Source organism: Spinacia oleracea, chromosome 1, assembly GCF_020520425.1.
Source record: "Spinacia oleracea cultivar Varoflay chromosome 1, BTI_SOV_V1, whole genome shotgun sequence".
NCBI lineage: Eukaryota > Viridiplantae > Streptophyta > Magnoliopsida > Caryophyllales > Amaranthaceae > Spinacia > Spinacia oleracea.
Window position 1 is genome coordinate 107193915 of NC_079487.1, and position 13740 is coordinate 107207654.

Consider the following 13740-nt stretch of genomic DNA (forward strand, 5'->3'; position numbering starts at 1 on the left):
GCCACGTGGTATATAACAAAGAAAATTGTGTCGTTTTCAGATTGTGACAGTATAATATTCATTCTTAAATGTGGTGGACCCAACATAGATACAATGATCTCATCAACATTACACTTTTGGCAGTACTTCTTGCCCAAAATAAATCACAAGTGTGGTTCACGCTCCAAAAATAACTCCAAAGGAAAATCCACTTGCCCAAAATTAATTATGTTTTCACTAGTTTAATACGAGTATGGAGTATAATCCATACTAATATGTTAAAATATAATGATTTTTTAATGGAAAATTTGGTAATATTAATCCAACCTTTGGCCGATTTTCTTTTATTAATCCCACCTACGACATATTTTTTAATAATCCCACCTTTACTACCTGACGATTTTTATTGGGCTTAAGTGGCGGGTAATCGGTGAAAAAGTCAACGAGATGGTGATGAATTGATGATGATGACTGAATATATCGAGAGAGAGTACTGCCATGTAGAGAAATAATGCCGCTTACAACAGTTTTATGACCTGTTGGGCCCAATAAAAGTTGTTGGGTAATAAAGGTGGGATTATTAAAAAATATGTCGTAGGTGGGCTTAATAAAAGAAAATCGGTCAAAGGTTGGATTAATATTACCAAATTTTCCTTTTTTAATTATGTGTCATCTTTTTATTTTTATACATTTTTTTTAATTGTTATATTTATCTCTGAAGTTCTAATATATTTTATACTAGATTTTAGCATGTTCAATGTACGGATTCTATTAAATTGTTAACTTAAAATAAAGCTCCTCTATACGAAGTATATAACAACTGCTAATTTTTGTATTAGATTATGATTTTGGATTGAATTTAGAAGTATATTAGATTGGATTGGTTTTTTAAAAAAAAATTGGATTGAATTTCATTTTAGATTTATCTTTTAATTATTAGAATGTTTGATTTTGGATGAAATTGCATATGCATATGCATAATATTAATTATTAATTAATAAAAATATCTAGTGATACCTAATCATTTATCTACATGGCACTCAACTTTTTTAATTCAAAAATTATTTCGAAGTCTTGTTTTTCATTGGTCGAAACCATTAGATTTCCTACGTGGCGCTCTAATATTGGATTAATGTTTGATTTTGGATTGAATTTCATTTTAGATTAGTGTTTGGTTTTGGAAAAATTTTATTTTAGATTTATTTTTTAATTATTAGAGTGTTTTATTTTGGATGGGTTGTATATATTAGTAATTAATAAATTAATTAAAATATCTATGTGGCACCTAATTAATTATCTACGTGTCACTCAATTTTTTTAATTCAAAACTAAATATATATCTATATTAGATTTTTTAAAAAAAGGTTAAAAAGCTGGCATGACTCTCCATATTCTTTTAACTAATTTTATTTCATATACAATGCATCTTAAATTATTAATTAATCAATGGTGGAATGATTGGTTATTTAACTACCCATTAAATTGTATATAGCATACACAATTATAAGGCAACTCTGTGTAAGACCGCCTTAGTTACAGAAAATACCACTTTGATTGCTTCATTAATCGATTCCATTGCTTAACTAATTAGTTTCATTGTTTAACTAACTAGATTTTAGCCCGTGCGATGCACGGTTTCTATTGAATTGTTACATTAAAATAAAACTCCTATATATATCAACTGCTATATTTTATATATTAGATTAGATTGGGGTTTTTTTTTTTTTTATTATTGAATTTCATTTTAGATTTATTATTATTATTATTATAGTGTTTGATTTTGGATGAAATTGTATATAAGAAATATTAATAATTAATTAATAAAAATATCTATGTGGCACCTAATTATTTATCTACGTGGCATTTGAATTTTTAATTCAAAAATAATTTTAGATTTCCTATGTGGTGCTCTAATATTGGATTAATGTTTGATTTTGGATTGAATTTTATTTTAGATTAGTGTTTGATTTTGATGAATTTTATTTTAGATTTATTTTTTAATTATTAGAGCGTTTGATTTTGGATGGAATTGTATATATTAGTAATTTTTAATTAATTTAAATATCTACGTGGCATCTAATTAACTATCTATGTGGCAATCGATTTTTTTAATTCAAAAATAAATTAAAAATCATATTTTTCATTGGCCGAAACCATTAGTAATCCTAGGTGGCGCTCTAATAGTTCAGCAAATATGACTCATTTATATATATATATATATATATATATATATATATATATATATATATATATATATATATATATATATATATATATATATATATATATATATATATATATATATATATATATATATATATATATATATATATATATATTAGATTAGATTAAATTGGTAATTTTTTTTTTGGATTGAATTTCATTTTAGATTTTTAAAAAAAAAATTTATTATAGTGTTTGATTTTGGATGAAATTATATATAAGAAATATTAATAATTATTTAATAAAAATATTTACGTGGCACCTAATTATTTATCTGCGTGGCATTCGAATTTTTAATTCAAAAATAATTTTGAAGTCTTATTTTTCATTGGCTGAAACCATTAGATTTCCTACGTGGCGCTCTAATGTTGGATTAATGTTTGATTTTGGATTGAATTTTATTTTAGATTAGTGTTTGATTTTGGATGAATTTTATTTTAGATTTATTTTTTAATTATTAGAGCGTTTGATTTTGAATGGAATTGTATATATTAGTAATTAATTAATTAATCACAATATCTACGGGGCACCTAATTAATTATCTACGTGGCACTCGATTTTTTTAATTCAAAAATAAATTAGAAATCTTATTTTTCATTGGCCGAAACCATTAGTAATCCTAGGCGGCGCTCTAATATTTCAGCAAATATGCCTCCTTTATATATGTATATTAGATTAGTTCTGTTGCTCAACTAATTGGTTACATTGCTTAATTAACTGGTTCCATTGCTTAACTTATATGACATCAAGGTGGTCTCTTGTGTAGCACCGCCTTATATAAAATTTTGTAAAATATATATCTCGTGCATTGCACGGGCTAAAAGCTAGTTATATTTGAATACCGCTAATCTAATTTTTAAAAATGTAAGCAAACTTATTACGGAGTATAATGTACTGTATTTAGTTGCAAATTGAACATGAATAACCCTTATATTTTTGAAATAAACAAAAATAAGATGAGTAATACTATAACATATATACTCCCTCCGTTCCAAAATGATGTTCCAATTTCTTTTTTCACGTTTGCCAACACATGTTTTGTATCGTTTTGAATTATCTATAAGTACATAACATTAAAAATTATACGGAGTAAAATTTTGATATCTTAAAGTATTAATTGAAACGAATCAAACAATATCCCACATTAATATGTTTTTCTTATATATTGGAAATAATTTAGAATTTTTTTTTCAATGTAAATAGTGTCCAAAACCTAAATTGGAACATAATTATGGAACGGAATCTTCTAAATTATTTCCAATTCTTCGTTTTTTTTTATGGTTACACTTTGACTTTCGTGGTCAAACTTTTTAAACTTTTACCGTAAAAAAATATCACTATATTATCTTTTTATACTGGTTTACATGCATCATTTGGATTTGGAATTACATTTCAAGTTCTTTTAAATCAACATGAAGTACAAACTAAATTAAAGGGCATATGGTGTGGCGAATGATTATTTAATTGTAACTTAAAGAATATTTAGTGATTTTTGTTTTAATCAAAAGCATATGGAATTTTAATTTAAGAAAAACATGATGCAAGTAAAAAAATCAATCAAATTGTTGTTTTGACATTAGTATATTATAAAATTATAAATTATGCTATTAATTCTTTTTTAATAGATGCAAATTAATACTCCATACCCCATGATAATTTTCCTCTTAATATTTTTCTTTAATAATCTCTCTTTAGGGTAATTTGTTTTTTACCATCTAAGAAAATTGATTTTTTTTTTACCAGCTAAAAAAATAAAAATTGTCTTTTACCACCTAAAAATAAAATAAAAATTGTTTTTTACTACCTCTTAACCGGAAATATGGACGGAAACGTTATGCAATTCCATTTTAACGACTATATTTTTTATTTCCTTCTTTTCTCCCACGATTTTCATGTATATAAGCTACAATTTCCCCTTAATTTTCATTTATTCACATAACGTTTTCAACCATTTTGTAGTTAAGAGGTGGTAAAAGACAATTTTTATTTTATTTTCAGCGCGTCTCCTGTGAGACTAGTCACACCATCAACTTGATGGTGTGACGAGCGCGAAACCAATAGCGTACCTCCCCTAAAACTATATAAAAAAAAAGTAACAGATCTGAACTATAGAAGTAACATACCTAAACTAAAAAAGTACCTCCTCTAAAATTATATTAAAAAAAAGTAACATGTCTAAACTATAGAAGTAACATACCTAAACTAAAAATGTACCTCCCCTAAAACTATTCCGTATAAAAAAAAAAGTAACATGTCTAAACTATAGAAATAACCTACCTAAACTAAAAAAAGTACTTCCTCTAAAATTAAAAAAAAAAATAACATGTCTAAACTATAGAAGTAACATACCTAAACTAAAAAAAAAACCTCCTCTAAAATTATTAAAAAAAAAAGTAACATGTCTAAACTATAGAAGTAACATACCTAAACTAAGAAGGTATCTCCCCTAAAAAAAAGTAACATGTATAAACTATAGAAGTAACATACCTAAACTAAAACAAAGTTTTTCCTCTAAAATTATATAAAAAAAAGTAACATGTCTAAACTATAGAAGTAACATACCTAAACTAAGAAGGTATCTCCCCTAAAACTACTCCGTATAAAAAAAAGTAACATGTATAAACTATAGAAGTAACATACCTAAACTAAAAAAAGTACTTCCTCTAAATTTTTTTTAAAAAATAATATGTCTAAACTATAGAAATAACATACCTAAATTCTCAAGTGTGAACTGGTCTCACCATCAGTTGATGGTGAGGACAGTCTCATATAAGAATTTGGGTTTTATTTTTAGGTGATAAAAAACAAATTTTATTTTTTTAGGCGGTAAAAAAAATTATCAATTTTTTAGGTGATAAAAAACAATTTAACCATCTCTTTAATATCCAACTATTTCAATTTGAAGTACAAGAATAAGAAAATAAAAATAAAAAAAAGGAATGGCCATTAATATAATGGAATAAATCCACGCAATAAGAGGTGACTACTCAAGGCATAAAGTCCAACCACACAATAGGCAAACTCAACTAGGTTCCAACCCGATAATAGAACACAAATTCTTATTTATAAAGGGTGTACAATAAATATTGTACACCGAAGTAAAAGTTAACTCAAAATGTTTAAAAGTTAAGCTTATATATGTAAAAGTTATCTATTTTTTTAGTGATAAATTTTTCATTTCAGTAAAATCATATTTCTCCAAAACCACTAATAATGTATAAAATTAATCATTTAATCATTTCTATCAATTGTTTTTTTACTAATATAAAAGTCAATCAAAACTGGGTTAAAGTTACGAAAAAATGGGTAAAAGTTATTTTGGTGTACAATAAATTTATTGTACACCTTGTGCGCGCAAGACCTTTCGATAATAGAAACAAGCTAGTACAAGACTACAAGGGTACAACCTTGCAAACACTTATATATTCGTACAACCTTGCAAAAACTAAAAAATTATTGGGGTAATAAAAAATTTATATACTCGTACAACCCTGCAAAAACTCAAAAATTATGGGGTAATAGTTCTCGTTAAAAAAAAAAAAAAAAAAAAAATAGATGTCCCAGAAAAAAATCCACTCAAAGTTTGATTGAGGAAATACAATTCGATCATTCCTTAAATATAACGTACATTATGTGCATATAATATTGATTCTCAATAATTGTTTTAACTATAAACTAGCTTTAAAGTAGAGTCTTTAATTACTTATTGAAGGAAATAATGCCCTTGGTCTAAATATGCATTCAATGCTAAGTCTAATAAATGCGATTCAGTATTAATTAATTAAACAAGTTAATAATTCAGTGAGATCAAGTGAGCTGTATGCCTAGCTAGAGGCCGCTTCAGTTCAAGTGGAATTAATAATATTAATCCACAGCTTACTCTTGACTGAACCCGTAGGTTCACACAAATAGTACGTGAACGGATCAAGTATTTAAGTGAATTAAATACTCTATTTATGAACATTCGAAAACGACGGATCTCGGTTCCAGTGGGAGCTGAAATCGTCAAAAGGCAAAATATAGAATGCTCCGGAAATGATGATATTGCCGGAAACGGAAATATGGATCATGACAGAAATATAAATATTATCCAAGGGGTAGATGTTGCCGGAAACGGAAACATGGTACGTATCGAAAAATATTATCGGAAATAGAAATATTGCCGGAATCAGAAATATTGCCGGAAACGGAAATATTACCGGAATCGGAAATATTATCGGAATTGGAAATAAATTCCGGATTCGGAAATATTAATTTTTTGTTCGAATCGAAAATATATTACGGAATCAGAAATATTAAATATTTGTTTGAATTGGAAACGAATTCCGGAATCGGAAAACAAATCGGAAGCGCGTCGTGCGAACGATCGACGAACGAGCTTGCGAGACGCAAGGCCCAGCGCAAGCGCCAGGCCCAACGCCCATCAAGCCCGCACGCCAAAGCAGGTCGAGCAAAGAGGCCGAGCAGCAGTAGCGCCCAAGTGGGCCGCGTGCATGCTGCCAGCGCCCTTGGGCCAACGAGCAAGCAGCAACACCACCCGTGGGCCTGCGTGCTGCGGGCTGTGCGTGCTACACGACCATTACCTTGGCCGATTAGGATTACTTCGTTGTCAAGTAATCGCATTTTCCTAATTCTACTCAAATTGGATATTTTAGTTAAATCTGAAATACTTAGGTATTTGATTAAACGTAAAATTCTAATGATATTATTTAACTAGAATCCTAATGGATTTAGTTATTCGAATCCTAGTATAATTCTAACTCCGTTATTTCCACCTTATAAATATGTGGTTCACGATCACAATTTATAATGCAGTTCAATAATTATTCACATACATTAAGTTCAAGAGAGAATTTAATATTTGCCTAACATAATAATAAGTTTTCCGAGTGCACATAAAACCTTGGATAATATTCTAGTTAATTGAATCTGAGGCGGATCCGAACGTGTTGTGGACTATCTATGGAGGGGCGACATTTGGAGTCCTAAACTTGTTCTTGTTCGGTTCGGGAGCAGCTAGGGAAGGCACGCATCACATTGTATGTATCCTAATTATGCTAATTGACTATGTGACAATTAATTTGGAATTCCTGGCTTTATGGTTTTTCCGCATGAAATATATTGTTTATATTTTTCATAACCTAACAGTGGTATCACAACCTTGGATAATATTCTAGTTAATTGAATATGAGGCGGATCCGAACGTGCTGTGGACAATCTACGGTGGGGCGACATTTGGAGTCCTAAACTTGTTCTTGTTCGCTTCCGGAGCAGCTAGGGAAGGCACACATCACATTGTATGTATCCTAATTATGCTAATTGACTATGTGACAATTAATTTGGATTTCCTGGCTTTATGGTTTTTACGCATGAAATATACTGTTTATATTTTTCATAACCTAACAGTGGTATCACAAGCCTCTAATTAATTCCATAATCAATTATAGTTAAGATGAATTAAATTTTATAAATTTGCAATGAATTAAAGGGGTGCTTAATTTTGTGTATGTAATTAATTGCAAATTCGTGCGATTATTTAATTATATGTTCGCAGGATTTTTCGGCAGTTTTGTCAATAATGTTCGGAATCTTATACTCCCTCCGTCCCTTAATACTCGCACCGCTTTCCTTTTCGGGCCATCCCTTAATACTTGCACCGCTTCTATAAATGGAAATATATACCAATATTATATTATTTCTCACACTTACTTACTAACCCCACCTACTGAAGGAAATAATGCCCTTGGTCCAAGTATGCATTCAATGTTAAGTCTAATAAATGCGGTTCAGTATTAATTAACAAGTTAATAATTCAGTGAGATCAAGTGAGCTGAATGCCTAGCTAGAGGCCGCTTCAGTTCAAGTGGAATTAATGATATTAATCCACAGCTTACTCTTGACTGAACCCGTAGGGTCACACAAATAGTACGTAAACGGATCAAGTATTTAATGGCATTAAATACTCAATCTATGGATATTCGGAATCGACGGATCTTGGTTTCAGTGGGAGCTGAGATCGTCACAAGCAAGAAATGAATACTCCGGAAACGATGATATTGCCGGAAACGGAAATATGGATCGCATCGGAAATATAAATATTATCCAAGTCGTAGATGTTGCCGGAAACGGAAACATGGTACGTATCGGAAAATATTATTGGAAATGGAAATATTGCCGGAATCGGAAATATTGCCGGAAACGGAAATATTGTCAGAATCGGAAATATTATCGGAATCGGAAAATAATTCCGGAAACGGAAATATTAAATATTTGTTCGAAACAGAAATTAATTCCGGAATCGGAAATATTAAATATTGTTCGTTTTGGAAATGAATTCCGGAATCAGGAATTTAATCGGAAGCTGTAATACCCCGAAATTTTAAATTCGATTTATTAAAATTGAAAATATTTATTAACTTAATTTCGTTTTAATTAAATTACGAATAATCGAATTTCGTTATTTTAATCGTTTTTACGAATTATTTTAAACGATAAATTTATAAACTGAAATTATTTATTTTCATTAACGATAATTTATTTATTTTTAAGAAATTATTTTAATTAAACATTTTATTACAAATTCTGAATTTTTGCCAAATATTGTGAAATTATTATAAAAAAAAAAAATGAAAATGTCAGCTTTATTTTCTTGCTCCCCACGCTCAAACCAGGAAGTCAATACTTCCTTCCTTCCCTCAATTCAGCCCAAATTCAATCCTTGGACGCCAAGTATACCTACTTACAAATTCAGAAATTAAAGTGAAATTTCAACAACAAAAACAAAACACAATTTCAATTTCAATCTCAAAAACCAAATTCAATTTCAATTTTTCTCCTCTTTTTGTTCCCTGATTCGGACCAACCACCACCACCACCAACGACCACCACCGTGCACCACCATTTTCACCACCATCCAACACCACCTAACCACCAAACACCACCACCTCACCGTATCCCCCCTGCTCTCTCCTCCTTTCGCGACGCCCCTGCCCCCTCCCCTGTTTTCTTCTTTCGCTGCGCCACCAGCACCACACCACTCCACCAACCCAATCTCCTCACCTGCTCAACCCCTTTCCCCCACTCTTGTCGGCGATTCACAGCACCACCCGACACCACCCACAAACTCCCCTGCTTCCCCTTCATTTTCGCACTCCCTCCTCCTCTCTCACGCTGCACCACCACCGCGAACCACCGCCCACCATCACCGTCGCATCAGACGCGTCGCCCAGCCAACCACCTTCCTCTCCTTCCCTGTACCGTGCTCCCTCCTCCCCCTGCTTCCTTCGTCTCCCCTTCCCCTGTTTCTCTCGCCTCCCCTTCCCCAGTCGTGCCTCAACCCTAAAACCACAAACAAAATAAAATCAGATTCTTTGGCCTTGTTTTATTCTCCTCAAACCCCTATTTAATTGGGCCAACTAACCATTTGGGCCTTTGGTAAGACCAATCTGAATTTTCAGATTTTAAATTTAGCAATATTTATGTTTTAATAGTTTTTATGATATAATTATTTACTAATAAATTGATTTTATTTTCAGGTTTAATTATCAAAAATCGATTTTACTAAAATAAATTACTTAGCCTGAATTAACAAAAACGGAATTTTTAATATTATTGACATGAAAATCAATTATAATATATATATGTATTTCGATTGAAAATTCGATTAATAATAACATTTTCGTTAAATTTCGAAAGTATAATTTTATTAAAAATTCGTTATTTATATTAAAACTCGTTATTTATAAAATTCATTACTTATAAAATTTATGATTTTATAAAATATTGATTTTAAATTATATTATCGATTTAACCAAAAATAGTTACTAAATGGAGTTATCAAGGACACAATTTAAATAAGATTTTCGTGTAAATTAACTAAGGAAAATATATATATTTCGATTGAAATTTCAATTAATTATATATTCTTCACTAAAATTGGCGTTTAATTATATTTTCATTAAAACTATGAAATTATATATTATTTTTTTTACATTATTATTAGAAAATTGGTTAATTATAAAGTTTCGAAATTATTAAGTTAAATTATTTATCATTTTGGTACTAATGCAATTATTTAATATTTTTAAAGAAATTGGACTCGGAGCTCAGGACGAACGAACCAACGAAAACCCTTAGCAAATCGCGGAAGTGAGGTAACGGCTATTGCTAGTACCCGCAATTCCCTTATAAACGCGTTTATGAAATTACAATGTTATGATTTATTTATGAATTGAATGTTTTGACATGTTTTATGAATTGCGGGAAATGAAATGTGATTTGATTGGATTATTTATTATAATATGATTGATTGAAATTCTTATAAAACGATCTTTATAAGAAACCGTGAATGAAATGATGTTTCTGTGATGCCAGGAAAGAAATGATATTTGATTGATCCCAGGATCTAAATGATGTTTTATCATGATCTCATGATCTAAAGGAATTATGTTACTTCTACTGAAGTAAAAAGGCTAAAATGTAAAATTAAACGAAACATGATAAATGAAAGTGAAATTCCTAGTCCGTTTGGCAGTATATGTTCACAGGCTACGATTCTCGGTCATGCATGTACCCATGGGGCATCCGCCCATTGAGCCAAGGCTCTCATGTTTTCGGGCCAATGACCCATGTTTATGGACAGCGGTCCATCGTGGAAGACGTTCCACCATGTCATACTTGCCACGACTAGCATGTGCACCCTAAATTAAGTTGAAAATGAATTAAAGGACTTTATAAAATGTTTTAAATTATTCTATTCTCCCTGTGTTATTAAATAAAATGAATTGAAATGAATTTACGTTGCTAGAATAGTTCGTTACTGAGTCTTCGGCTCACCGTTATTTTGTTTTCTGTTTTAGGTACCGCTGGGATCGATGGGAACGAGTAGTGGCGAGGATTTCACTTTAATAATTCCCACCTAGTTTATGTTTAAGTTTTAATAGTTTAATTAAAGACTCTTAGTAAGTTATGTACTTTCATAATATTAAAGGATTATTATATATATTTCGGAGTATTTAAAGGCTTATGATTGATGTTTGCCTTGTAATTTCCGAAAAGGAAGTTACGGCAGGAAATGTCCCGACCAATTAGGTTAATTCCGCTGCTAATTATGCTTTAATAATGTAATTAGAGGTCGGGGTGTTACAGAAGCGTATCGTACGAATTAGCATCGGACGAGGCCCGCTAGACGAAGGTCCAGCATGAAGCCAGGCCATCGCCCAACAAGCCACACGCACCATCGCACGCCAAGCCTCGACCAGGCCCAGCGCAAGGCCAGGCCCAGCCAAGGCCTGGGGCGCGCGCGCGAGAACACAACAGCAATGGGTCGAGCGCTGTGCGCCTAGCGTGGGCCGCAAGGCTTGCGCGGGTGTACGGTGCTCGTGCAATGCTCGTGCGGGAATCCTAAAGCAATCAGGATTCGAAATATGATTAAATCCTAAAACTATTAGATAATGATTATTTAATAGAGTCCTAGCAGGATTCTAATTAAACTAATTAATATCCTAATAGGATTATAATTCCTTTTCCATACCTCTATAAATAAGTGCCTAGGGTCATAATTTATAGATACAATTGAAGTATTCAAAGGGTAAGTTTTTGAAAGAAAAATCAGCCATACACTTGCAAACACAATAGCCGAAATTCCTAGTAACCTTAAGGGCGATTCTAGTTGGTCTAACTTGAGGCGGATCCGGACGTACTGTGGACTATCTACGGAGGGACGACATTTGGATTCCTAAAGACTTGTTCTTGTTCGGTTCGGGCGCAGCTAGGGAGGGCACGCAACAAAGTGTATGTTCCTAAATTATGCTAAATGATTATGTGTAAATAATATGTTTCCTGGCATTAAGGTTTTTCCGCATGATTTATGTTTTGTCATATGTATCATAACCTAACAGTGGTATCACGAGCCTCTTATTATTTTCATAATCTAAATTGCATAAACATGGCTAAATATTACAAATTTGCAAGGAATTAAAGGGGTGATTAATTTTCGTAATTGTTAATTAATTGCAAATTGCGTTTATTTAATTATATGTACGCAGTTTTTCGGTAGTTTCTTCGTTACTCATCCAAATCGAGTGATTTTTGTGTCAATTCCGCATGTAAAAGGCATTCTAAAATTTTGACAAAAATAGTACTTTTTGCCGAAACCTCGAATTTCCAAATTCGAAGCCTAACTATGACTTTTCGGAGGTTTTAGTTTTTCGAACACAAAAGTTTGTAAATTTAAGATGTTAAATTAAATATTTGCGATTCTTGTTGATAAATCTTGAATTTTTGATTGACCTACTGTATATGCTTAACAAGTTTGAATGCCTAGCCTTGTTAATTATGCAATCTAATTTGTAATTATGATTAATTTGTTGAAAATTGGAATAATTTAGAATTAATTTGATTTTCATAATTAATTAATAATTTAATTAGATACTTATGATTAAAATGAAGGAAATAATGCCCTTGGTCCAAGTATGCATTCTATGATAAGTCTAATAAATGCGGTTCAGTATTAATTAACAAGTTAATAATTCAGTGAGATCAAGTGAGCTGAATGCCTAGCTAGAGGCCGCTTCAGTTCAAGTGGAATTAATAATATTAATCCACAGCTTACTCTTGACTGAACCCGTAGGGTCACACAAATAGTACGTAAACGGATCAAGTATTTAATAGCATTAAATACTCCATCTATGAATATTCGGAACCGACGGATCTTGGTTTCAGTGGGAGCTAAGATCGTCACAGGCAAGGAATGAATACTCCGGAAACGATGATATTGCCGGAAACGGAAATATGGATCGTATCGGAAATATAAATATTATCCAAGTCGTAGATGTTGCCGGAAACGGAAACATGGTACGTGTCGGAAAATATTATCGGAAATGGAAATATTGCCAGAATCGAAAATAATTCCGGAAACGGAAATATTAAATATTTGTTCGAAACGGAAATTAATTCCGGAATCGGAAATATTAAATATTGTTCGTATCGGAAATGAATTTCGGAATCGGAAAATTTAATCGGAAGCGCATCGTACGAATAAGCATCGGACGAGGCCTGCCGGACGAGGCCCAGCACGAAGCCAGGCCATCGCCCAGCAAGCCAAGCGCGCCGCACAAACAGCCACGCCAGGCCCAGCGCAAGGCCAGGCCCAGCAGGCTGCGCGCAGCGCGCAGCGCGCACAGCGCGCACATCACGCGCAGCGCACAGCGCGCACAGCACGCGCAGCGCGCAGCGCGCGCGGGCGCTGAGTGGGCTGCTGCTCGCGCGCACGCATGGGGCCCATCGTGGCTGCCGTGCGTGTGTGTGCAAGTGTTTGTGTTCGTGCACGTTTCCTAAAACATGCAGAGTTCGGTTAATGATTAAATTCCTAATTCTATTTGATAAATTAATTAAATTAGAGTTCTTGTAGGATTCTAGGTTTAATTAATTTGTATCTGAATAGGATTTCGATTCCCTTTCCATACCGCTATAAATATGAGGCTAGGGCTCACAATTTATAACACAAGTTTCAAAGTATTCAAAGTGAGTTTTTGAGAG